Source organism: Mus caroli, chromosome 1, assembly GCF_900094665.2.
Source record: "Mus caroli chromosome 1, CAROLI_EIJ_v1.1, whole genome shotgun sequence".
In the NCBI taxonomy this organism is placed as follows: Eukaryota; Metazoa; Chordata; class Mammalia; order Rodentia; family Muridae; genus Mus; species Mus caroli.
In genome coordinates, this window is record NC_034570.1 from 176,436,553 (window position 1) to 176,447,889 (window position 11,337).

Genomic DNA, 11,337 nt, shown 5'->3' on the forward strand with positions numbered 1-11,337 from the left:
AAGAGAGGCCCATTGGACTTGCAAACTTTATATGCCCCAATACAGGGGAATGCCAGGGCCAAAAGAATGGGAATGGGTGGGTAGGGAAGTGGGGGGGGGGATATGGAGGACGTTTGGGATATCATTGGAAATGTAATTGAGGAAAATACGTAATAAAAAAAAAAGAGTGGGAAAGAAGAATAGAAATTGGGAACCTCCTGGGCATTAGTGTAATCAGGGGTCTGAAGTTGGCAGCCAGCAGAGACCAGTCCCTGTTTCAGAGTTATTTTCCCAGAGTGCAGGACAGGAGAACAGCCAGAGAAGCAAGTATCTGGTTTCCCAACTCACCGTTCAGGAAGCTTTGCTTATGTGTTGTGTCAGAGAGGCAGTAGACTGCATCTGAGCCCCTGAAGTTACTACTGGGCATGCTTAAATGTGAACCCAATGAGCTCCCGATGCCTACAGCCCAGACTGAGGGTAGCAACCTGTGAGATGGCTCAGAGACGTTTAAGCACATTGACTGGAGTGCATAGTGGGTAACCTGTGCTGAGAAGTATCTTTCCCTCCTTTAGTCAGCCTCCTGGATTTGGAGTCATCCCTCCAAATGGATGGTGTCCCAGAGCTGGGATATATAAATGGAAATTGTTGTACATCAATCATGTGGTAACAGACACTCTCAGGATCCACTAAGTTTACGGATCACAGTGAAATGATTCCTGAGTGCCACAAAAAGGGGACTCGTGGGAATCTCCTTCCTCTGAAAAGAGAGGAAATGGCTTCAAAACATAAAAGCATCCCTCTCTTCATTTTTGTCAAAGGTTGATTCTGCCAGCAAGGGGGCGGGAGGGGGTGGCTATCACTTTTTAAGGACTACAGAATGCAGTTGGAAGGAGGTCAGAATAAAGTGGGGTGAGCACCTGGAGCGAGAACCAGTGACCCATTGCAGGAGACCTCCTTGGGTCACACTTTTCCCCAGTGCAAGAGGGAGGATCAGAAAAGTGTCCCCCCCCCCATCCCTTGGAATTGTGGGGCTCTGTGACTCAGGGCACTTAGTGACCAGCGGTGTCCTGCAATGAAACAGAGCCTTCAAGAAACCCATGTGGTTATGACCTTTATGACCACCGAGAGTGTAGCACAGCAAGTGGAAATGGAAATCAAGCGAACTAACCTAAGAGCTGTCAATATAGCTGGTGATGCTTCAATAAGAGAGACACACATAAACGTTAAATACTACTTAAGTACAGGTACTAAGCAATAGTGGAGTGTGAAGGCAAAGGACAGCAAAGCATGGAAAAGGAGTAAGCTGGCTGGATCACTAACACCAACCTGACTTACAAGCAAAGCAGATATACCTCAACTGTCAGTCTTTCTTCTCGAATGGTGTTTTAGGGACTTCCCTGTCACTATGGTAAAACATCATGACCAAAAGCACCTTAGAGAAGAAAAGCCCATCATTGTAGGAGGAATGAGTCAGCAAATCTTTACTGGCAGCCCATAATGACCCAAGCATGCACCATAGCTACATCTGCATTTTACACCCTTAAGATCTGCCTGGCATCTGGGGACAAATGATGACAGAGCTCATGACCTAGCCAGCCAATCAGATGGTGGGGTATAAAGACACACCCCAATTCTATAATAAACAAGTCTGCTTCCTTCTCACCTGACTCCTGGAGTCTGTGTCATTGACCTTCCACCTTCTTTCCCCCTATCCTCAAGGACCTCACTGAGGGGCCTAGGGCTAGGGCAACACATCTTGGCTGAGAAGATTCCGCATCAGGCAGGGAAGGCATGGGGCAGAAGCAGAAAGCAGAAAGCTGACTGATCACATTTTCATCGGCACAGGGAAGCAAACAGAGAGAACTGGAGGTAGGCTCCCATTGGTCTACCTCCTTCAGCACTACTCTACCTCCAAAAGGTTTCCCTAACCTTCCCAAACAGCACCAACAACTGGGCACCAAGTGTTCAAATTTCTGAGCCTACGGGGGCATTTCTCTTCACACCTCCACACATAGAAAGAGATCGGCTACAACTGTGGGAGTAATCAACAAGAAACTTCAACTCTACACTTTCCATCTGTGCTTGTCACTAGTCACCAGGCTGGGGTGCCACAAGAGCTGGTAGATCCTTGGCAGAAATAGTCACTGTCTTTCCATTGGTCAGGATCTAGCTGCTCACTGAACTGAAGTGGATTCAGAGTAGAAAGCTCCCCTGAATCTCATCTCTTACCCCACCTACCTTGTTCTTGGTCCTGTTGGAGCAGCTAGAACATAGAAGGGACAGAGCAAAATGTCACTGGATGTGCTTGCAGATCACACAGACGTCTAATGATTTTTAACTCTTTATCATCATCCATCATTTCATGATTTATGTCCACTCTGCTGTAGTAGAAGCCACAGACCAGTTACCTCCGTGTATAATAATAACCTGCGATGTGATGGTGCCATATGGTTGACAGTATATGGCCTGTTCTGGATGTTTCTGTGAATGCATGACTGTTGAACTGATAGCTAAGTGATGTATCATCAGAACCAACATGGCAAAGATGAGGGAAAACTATCTAGAAATAGGGACAAGATAGTTCAGAGTGGTTGTGGCCGACTAAAGCACAGGCCATAAGAAAAAGATGCAAGAGACAGGAAAAATGGGAAGAGAAGAGGGATCCTACCTGACCTGAGACCTCCAGGTAAGAATTACCACGGAACTGCTCACTGCTCCGAAGATGCAGCCTGCTGGATGCTGTGCTACCAGTCAAGTGCAGCAAGCCAAACGCACACCCCAACCGAACACAATCACAGTCTGTGAACACTGGAGGCTTATTGCGTTATTTTAAAACGTGCTAAGGAAGTCCATTCTCTTTAGGGCAAGTGAAGGGGTCTCTTGGAGGCATGGAGAGCAATGAAAGCTCATTGGAGGCCATTGCAGGAGAGGGAGGGCTTGACCCAGACACCTTAGAGCAGAGGGGGGAAATCTGACAAAGATCCCAAATGAAAAGATCAAAACCGACAAGGAAATTCTTAGTCATCATTCTGAGATGCCTTTGACACTGTCCACCTGACATGCAGTTACATGGAAAGAGGAGTTTCAGACAAAATTCTCACACCAACACCCACACAATCACCCTGGATGACTGCTGCACCTGCATCAGGTTGATGATCTGTGAACCAATGTAACTCAGAGAGCAGATGCCATACCAATCATTTGCCTTCTGTATAGATCCTGAAAGGCCATCTAAGCAAAGGTGTGGCCTATTGGTTCCATCTGGCAGAGAGAGCAGCTGTGTCTGTTCATACCAACTAGCTCAAGATTAAGCAGGAAGAACTAGGGAGGGAGGGCAGCAAGTCTCATCACTTGTAATGTATATCGCAGATAAACCGGTCACACACTTCTGACACTTACATTGCCTGCACTCAAGTTTTCCCAGTACAGTTACCCTCCCACCACACAATTCTGTAAATGGTCGGCTTTCCAGACAGTTCAGATCATTCAACTCCTTATTAACTCACACCACTGCTGTAGGTGCTGATCATTCAACTCCTTCTTAACTCACACCACTGCTGTAGGTGCTGATATCCTCTGTTCCATGGCTGAGAAAATGGAAGCAGAGAGAAAAGAGATAGCTAAACTCGGGGCTTCAGATGGATTTGAACCTGAGATACCGGGCTACAGAGTCCTCTTGAAACTTTAGTCCGTGTCCAGCACTTTCATTAGACACGGGAGAGTGTCATCAGATTCGGTCTCGATGGCATGTACTATGTGAATTAAAAAAACAAAAACAAAAAACAGGACATGGTGGCCCTGGGTATGGTGGAAGAGAAGGAGGTTTACTGTAGATGAGGAAGAAATCAGCCAGAATATCAGGTTTCTAAATGACTCAGTTTATATAAAAAGCTAAAGCTTAACAAAGTATTAGCAAAGACAAAGAAGCTAGACATCGATTTTTTAAGCCAGCTATGGTTAACCTGAGTAGACCTTAGGAATTTATAAACCTTATATATTAAATATACCTTGGCTTTTTTTTTAACCACATGGCCATGTTAACCAAGATGGTGGTAAAGTTTCGTTATATGTATTCTTTTTTAACCTTAGTAAATAAAGAGGGCTGCCATCCATGGGGATGCTATTGAAAAATATCTATTCTTCTCAATAAACCTATGTTTTAAACAAGAGTTGAATCCAAGTTACATATACAGTATATTCTAAACAAAAGATGAATCACATATGTAGTATATTATTGCAAATTAAGATTATCCATCTATAGGTATTTTTAACTATAAGCCTTTTGTCATACGTTTTAAGCTAAATTTTGTTACAGACTGTTTTAACCATACACAGTAAACTTAAAAATACTAATATAGTTTACAGCATAGTCAAGCAGTTTTTCCAAACTTCCCTAATGCTGTGACCCTTTAATACAGTTCCTCAGTGTCCCAACCATTAAATTATTTCATTGCTACTCCATAACTGAAATTATGTCACTATTATGAATTGTGATATAAATGTCTGTGTTTTCCGATGGTCTTAGGTCCTTACTAAACACTCAAGTTCTAATTCCCCAAGAATCTTTGATTTTTTTCTACTAAAGTCATCTCAAAGAAAGAAAATTAAAAGGGCTTAGAAACTGGCTCTGCTGGTAAGGTGCTCAACACATAGTGGGGAAGACTTGAGCTATAAATCCAGAACCCACAGGAAAAAATGTGCTTGTACACCTAGCTGTGAGGAGGAGGAGGAGTCAGGTAGGTCCCTGGAACTTGCAGTCTGGTCAAACTGAATTAGAGAGCTATAGGCCAGTGAGAGAAGCTGCCTTGGGAAGCAAGACAGACAGACAGAGAGACCGAGGAAAGCAACCAAGGTCCATCCCTGGCCTCCACATGCACGCAGACAGACAGACAGACAGGCAGGCAGACAGACAGACAAAAATAAAACTCATTCAGGGCATGGGCTACCAGTTGTCTAACCAGCTAGAATAGAAACCTTTCAAGGTCGATCTACATTTTAGAATATTGTTTCACATTGCTTCCTGTGGGCATATTTAGCCCCCAGATGACTCTACACAGAATGGCATCTCATACCCAAATCATCGTGTTCGTGGGTTTGCTTAACTGATCTGAGAGTGATGCAGGCTCAGGACAAATCGGCTTCTGCCCATGTAAGGGCTGACTGGGAGCCCTGGATCTGCCCATCCCCCCGTGAGGATTCTTGCTGGGTTTATGACATGAGACCTGCCGGAGAGATGACCACCACTCAGCACATTCCTGACACACACGCCTCTGGAGGACAGTCCAGAGTCAGTCTCAGATGCCCAGATCTGGAAACGCAAAGCCAAACCAACAGCAAACACAAATGAAGTGGGCAGAATCCCAAGACTCATGAAGAACACTAAAACGGCAATGCCGACTTAATTAAAGCACCTTCTCATTCCTTGGTTTCTCATCTTGTTTTCTGCAATAGAGTGCACAAATTTAGGAAGGGCAAGTAGCTGAATTTATTGGTAGCGACTTCCTTAAAACAGCTCTTTTGTTGTAGCCTAGCAATGACATTATAGCAAGTATTCTACAACAAATAAGAGAAAGAAAAATTGAATGAATGAATGAATGAATGAATGAATGAATTAACTAATTAATAGACACAGGGCAAAGAGCCTGAGGAGATCATGTCTGGCCTCACATGTACTCTCCTATATTCTTGTCTCTCCTATAGTAGACGTTATTCATCTTCTCCTTGTTGGATTTTTTTTTTTTAAGTATCTAAGTATCTGAAGTCCAGTTGTTCCAGCCCGGCTTAGTTCACTGTACCTAAGACACTTTAAATGTTTATAGTACAGTATCAGAAGCATTTTTAAAATATCTGTATTTTGTTTTGTGTTATTTGTGTGTTCCCACCCTGTCTCCTTAGTCTCTATTGTTCCATCAGATTATTGATTTATCCAACATGCACACAGAAATAGAGAATAAATAAACTACTAATTCTGGAGATGGCAAATCAAAGAGGAGACTAGACACCCGTGAGCTCGTTGCATGAGGCTGTGGCCATGACAAAGAATGGGGCCATGTGAAAAAGCCCCCTTACCCATGATTCCCTCTGGGACATGTCTGATACTCATCTGTGAAGCATCCAGGTCAAGTTGGTATATGGCTTGCTCGCCTAACTCCTTAGGCTTTATGCTTACCTTTTGTGCAGCACTAGCACATACCCCTCATCAGGACAGGACCCAGGACCCTGTCATTTTCTCCAGCTTTTACCCCAAACTAATAATAACCACATGTCATCTTGGAAGTGTTTCTCCTCTTGCTACTAATGGCACTGGGGACTTAAGAAATTCATGATCTTGCTCTTCATGGTCGTGGACATCTGTAATCCAAACACTCAGGAGGGAGAGGCAAGAGGGTCCCAAGTTCAAAGCCAGATTGAGCAACATAATGAAATGCTGTAGAAAAAAAAGAGGGGGGTCAGGGGGAGAGATTGGGTGAAGAGGACAGGAAGAAGAAAGCAAAGATGACTCAGAGAGCCATGGCCTCTTTAAGCTTTGGTTTCCTTGAATGGAGTCAAAGATCCTGGGGTTGATAGTAATACAATGGGGTCATTTGGTGGCAAGGAAATATTCTTTCCCAACTAGAAGGGCAAGCTGGTCCCTCGTGGGTATAAACAACTAGGAAACTGTTAGTGGAACCTGAAGTCTGAAGTGCCCCGGAGAACCAGGACCTACCTTCAGATACAAACCTCAACTCTAACACTGGTAAGCAAAGTGAGGACTCTTGAAAAGGTCACAACTAAATGGGAAGCAAATGGAACCGGCTGGCCACTGCCTCTGCTTTTCTCTCACCAGGTGCAAGGAAAAGTGGAAACCTGGCCAGGATAGTTTTGTTTTGTGTTTTTTAATATATACCTTTCTTTCCAATGAGAAAAGATCAAATAAGGAAGTGTCCTGGGATGATAGATTCAGTACCCCAAAGCAAATGAGGACACACTGTCAGCCCCACCCCTGCTCTAGCAGTGACAGTTGGGGACCACCATTCTGTACCTTTCCACTCCTATCTCTTCAGCTTTCGTCAGGAATGATGCAAACAGTGGACTGTAGTCACTGAATTTACAGGAGCTGCTCCTTACATTTTCACAGAATGCACTTTGCATTCGATGTCACAGCTGCAGGCCCACAAGGGTGTCCCCATGGGTGCTTAATACGTACCAGACAGTCTGTGGTGTTCACTGGATTAGAAGCCAAGATCCAGTAAGTGCTCCCTCTGTCGCCATTGAAACAGTCTTTCTTTGCTGCACTTCCCTCTCCTCAGCCTACTGAGTTCTGGGACTAAATGTCTTTTATAACTGAGAATAGTTTCATTCTGTGATATGTTTATTAGAATGGGAACCCATCAGAAGCTGAGTCATCATATCTATAACAACTTCATGAGACTCTTTAAAGAACTCAGTAGCTAATGCATTCTCATATTTGATTAAGTGCTTTCCAGGTAGCAGGGGTTTGGTTAAAAAGCTAATTAGCATTTTATTATTTTATTTTATTTTTATTTTTTGCTGTTGATGCTCTCTAAACAATGATTTCATGAAGATGGGTGCTAATTGGTTCTCTTTGGCTTATCAGAGAGAGGGGAAAGGAGTGAGGGAGGAGACGAGAGAGATAAGGGAGAAGAGAGGAGAGAGAGAAGAAATAAAGAACAAAGGGGAAAAAATATCAATATCCAAGCAAACAGACCTGTAGAACTCACCTATCATATACACACGTCCTGGCTGCTTTCACAGCATTTGGGGTTTGGAAATAGAGTTTCCGTCCACAGCTAGCTCAGGCTGGCCTTAACCACATCATCCTCCTGCATCAGCCTCAGGAGAGATGGGACTGCAGGTCTGTGCCACCACACCCAGCACTTAGCTGCCTTCAGCTGCTTTTGGCTGCTCTTCATCTGTGTCACCTTTCTAAGACACGGTGCTGGAGTGGCTGCTCACGTTACCAACCCATCAGCGTGGAGTATTGAGTGCACCTACCAGTGCCTAGAAGTCCCACACAATTGCTCTTCAGCCTCTCCCAGGAGGCAGTACTCAGAGGGGGGGACAATCACAGAGAAGTCACAGGACTGTACTGTAGCTTCAGAGAATTTCTGATGTCGCCAAGAAGCAGAATCATCCCTCGGGAGACCACTCACGAGACAACGTGCACTTCAAGAGTTAAAACAGAAGCTTTTGTTTTTATTGTAAACTAAAACCTGCTGAAAGGAAGTATGGCCTTTTGTGCTGTGACTTTCTGGGTCATAGAATACTCTTCATTATCCATTATTACAAAACAGAGGCATTTCTGTTGTTGGTGTTAATGATTTCATAGCTTTTGTTGAAAATGTGTATTGACCTCCATTTACCTAGAGGGAGAGGAGCCCTATCACTTTTCTTTTCCTCTCTGTTTCAGTTCTTCATTCCAAAGTTCTGCCCTTCCTCCTTATTTCTCTCCATAATAACCAACATCACCTAGATATAAGGGGTTACCACGTGAAAAAATAAATCCATTGATGTGTTTAAGTGAGATCCCCACATCTGCATATAAACCCCCACACACAAATATTTAGATGAATTATACTGCTCTATGTTTAAATTCTGCTTCCTTGAGTCAACAGATAAACGTTTATAGAGGCAAAAAAATAACCCCTCAATCTTACTATTAATCCTATTATTCTTACAGTAGCACAAGGCAGTGCACCAGCCAGGAAGGGAATACAAGGGACCTCCCTTCTTACCCTCCTAATTGTTTCTCCAGACCATCCCCTTTGGAGCAAAGATAGGGTCCAACCTTCCTTGGGAGCCATGGATTTCTCTGGGTACATTTATTTTGGAGTTGTTCTGGAGGCAACAACATCAGAGACACATGTCTATCTGGTTGCTGTTAGTGCTTTCGAAACTCCAAATGAAACGCTTCAGGCTAGCAACTAGAGGTGTTGATCAAACAATAGTTTCCCAGCCAACATCCAAACTGGGTGTACCCAGATGACTTTGCACTTAAGCACTGGAATTTGGAATATGTGGGTAAAGCCTGACTAATTATAGTGTTGACCACAGTAAAGCCATGGAGGACCCTGGCTCCTTATGCTGAGAAACACATATAGAAATGCCTACATTAAGGGTGTAGCTTGCCTGTGAGCCAGCCCCTGTGTCCAACCTCATATCCCAAAGAAACTCTGGACCAATACACTACTAGATCACTAGGGTTGGTGGTAGCCTGGTAGCCTGCCTCTCCACTTCCCTTGCACTGCTTTATACAAACTGAGAGCATATTCTAGGCATGGAAATATAGGGGAAACATCCAGATATGAATTGTTGAAATAATTATGGGGAGCTTTCACTAGACACATACAAGGTCTGTTGACATGGAAGAATACCTCCCCATCAGTCTGAATAAACTATTACATAACAGCTAAGCTATAATAAAATCCTGATTCCAAATCAAATAAGTCTCCCAGACTTCTAAAATGAGTCACCAACAGCTCTATAAACATACAAAATACTTGACAAGGAAGACTCTGATAATTTTTTAGTAATTATGTCTGCAAATTGTTCCTTGCTGACATCACCATTAGAAATGGTTTCCCATAAGCTTGCCTTTCCTCGTCACTTGTGCCCATTAATCACTGATACTTCGGCTATTTCTATCATTATTAGGTGATTCACAAGGTCTGTGTGATTATCCAGGATTCTCCTTTGTAGAGTTTTTACTTAGTGGAATCAGGGTGAGCAAAGACAGGATTGTCAGGGGTGATGCTCCTTGTAGTCCTTGTTTAAAGCACACTCACAGATTTGTCATATCTTGATCCTAAAATCATTTCACACACACACACATACACACACATATACATGACACTTTGCAAACATCTTAACATAAATACAATAAGGAGAAAGCTGGGCAGAATTGAGGGCTCACTGAGTTGACATATTTTCTGTTTAAAGACATTCCCAAGCACTGGCGTCATCTTTCTTTGTGTTGGATGTGAGACTTCAAGTTCTGCTCTGACATGTGATCTACAAACCAGCTCTGAGCCAAACCCAAGTGTCAGCTGCTGGGTCCAACACTCATTGCGGACTGTGATGAGAGTGCAGGAGAGCAAGAGGGGCTGTGAATGTGGCACTGCTGGTCCAGGAGACATAAGGGGCAGGCACAGCCAGGGCCCAGGGCTTCACCCCAGGAAAGGGTGACACAGCTGGGGAAATTAAGTCAAAGGCCTAGGAAAGTGGTGGACAAGGGGAAAGCTTGGCTTAACCTAGGCCTTTATAATGGATATGACCCAGAATAAAACAAGCCCTTGATCTCTCTGTAACTGTACTCATCTAATGATAAACACTGGCTCCGAGGAACCTTGAGAAAGTAAAACATTTAAAGCCATTCAGAATGTGTCTAAATGGAATCTAGATTTCTCCCGAAATGACCTGAGTAGCTGGCACGCCCGAGGTTTTGCTGCTGGAGTGAAGGCGGCTGAGTAAGCAGGGAAGGGGCAGAGGCCTTCCTATTGAAAAAAAAAAATCTCTGTCGTCCCAGAGCTGAAGTCTTCAGCTGAGCACTTAGAATAAACACATGGGGAAGAGAAGGTGTGTTTCCTGGTAAGAGGAAATTCTGGGCCTACCGTGTAGGTTTGTGTGGAAGAAAAGCTGTGTACCAACTGTGCATCCTGCAGAGCCATGGGCTACTCACAAAGCCATACTGTGTAGCAAGGAGCCCCCAAGTAGAGTTTGCACTCATAAGACTGTATTGAGGAGTGTCTACCAAGCATGGTGTACCGAGAATGCAGAGATGAACAAAGATTGGCCCCTTGTATCCAGGAGTCCATAAAATAATGGATAAGGTACAGTTGAAAGTAGAAATTCAAGGCGGAGTGCAGCAGATGAGGAGCTGGCCACATCACCCAGCTGTGGATACACAGCAGGCCTAACCTTGGGAGCTGGAGCAATGGATTCTTCCATTGGGTACCCTTTCTGTGTTTCTGAAGGAATGGAGCTTCTGGTGCCATGGACTGAATCCCTGGGAAAGGAAATGAGGCCTGCCACTTTAACTTAAAAGGCAGCAACTAGAATACCAGGTAGAGAACAGAAGAACAGGTAGAGAGAGCAGACACTGTTGAAGAAAGGGAATCAGTAAGGGAGAAGAAGATCGAAGCAGAACAGACCCTCAGCAAGCATACTTTCTGTGGGAGAAAGGGGGCTGCTTCTGTCTGCCTCCCCAGGAAGGAAGCATTTCTGCATCACACTTATCACAAGAGGCTCTGTTAAAAACTGTACTAGCAGCAAAATCTGTCTGTCTGTCTGACTGCCTGCCTGCCTCTGCCCCCGATCTCTCTCTCTCTCTCTCTCTCTCTCTCTCTCTCTCTCTCTCTC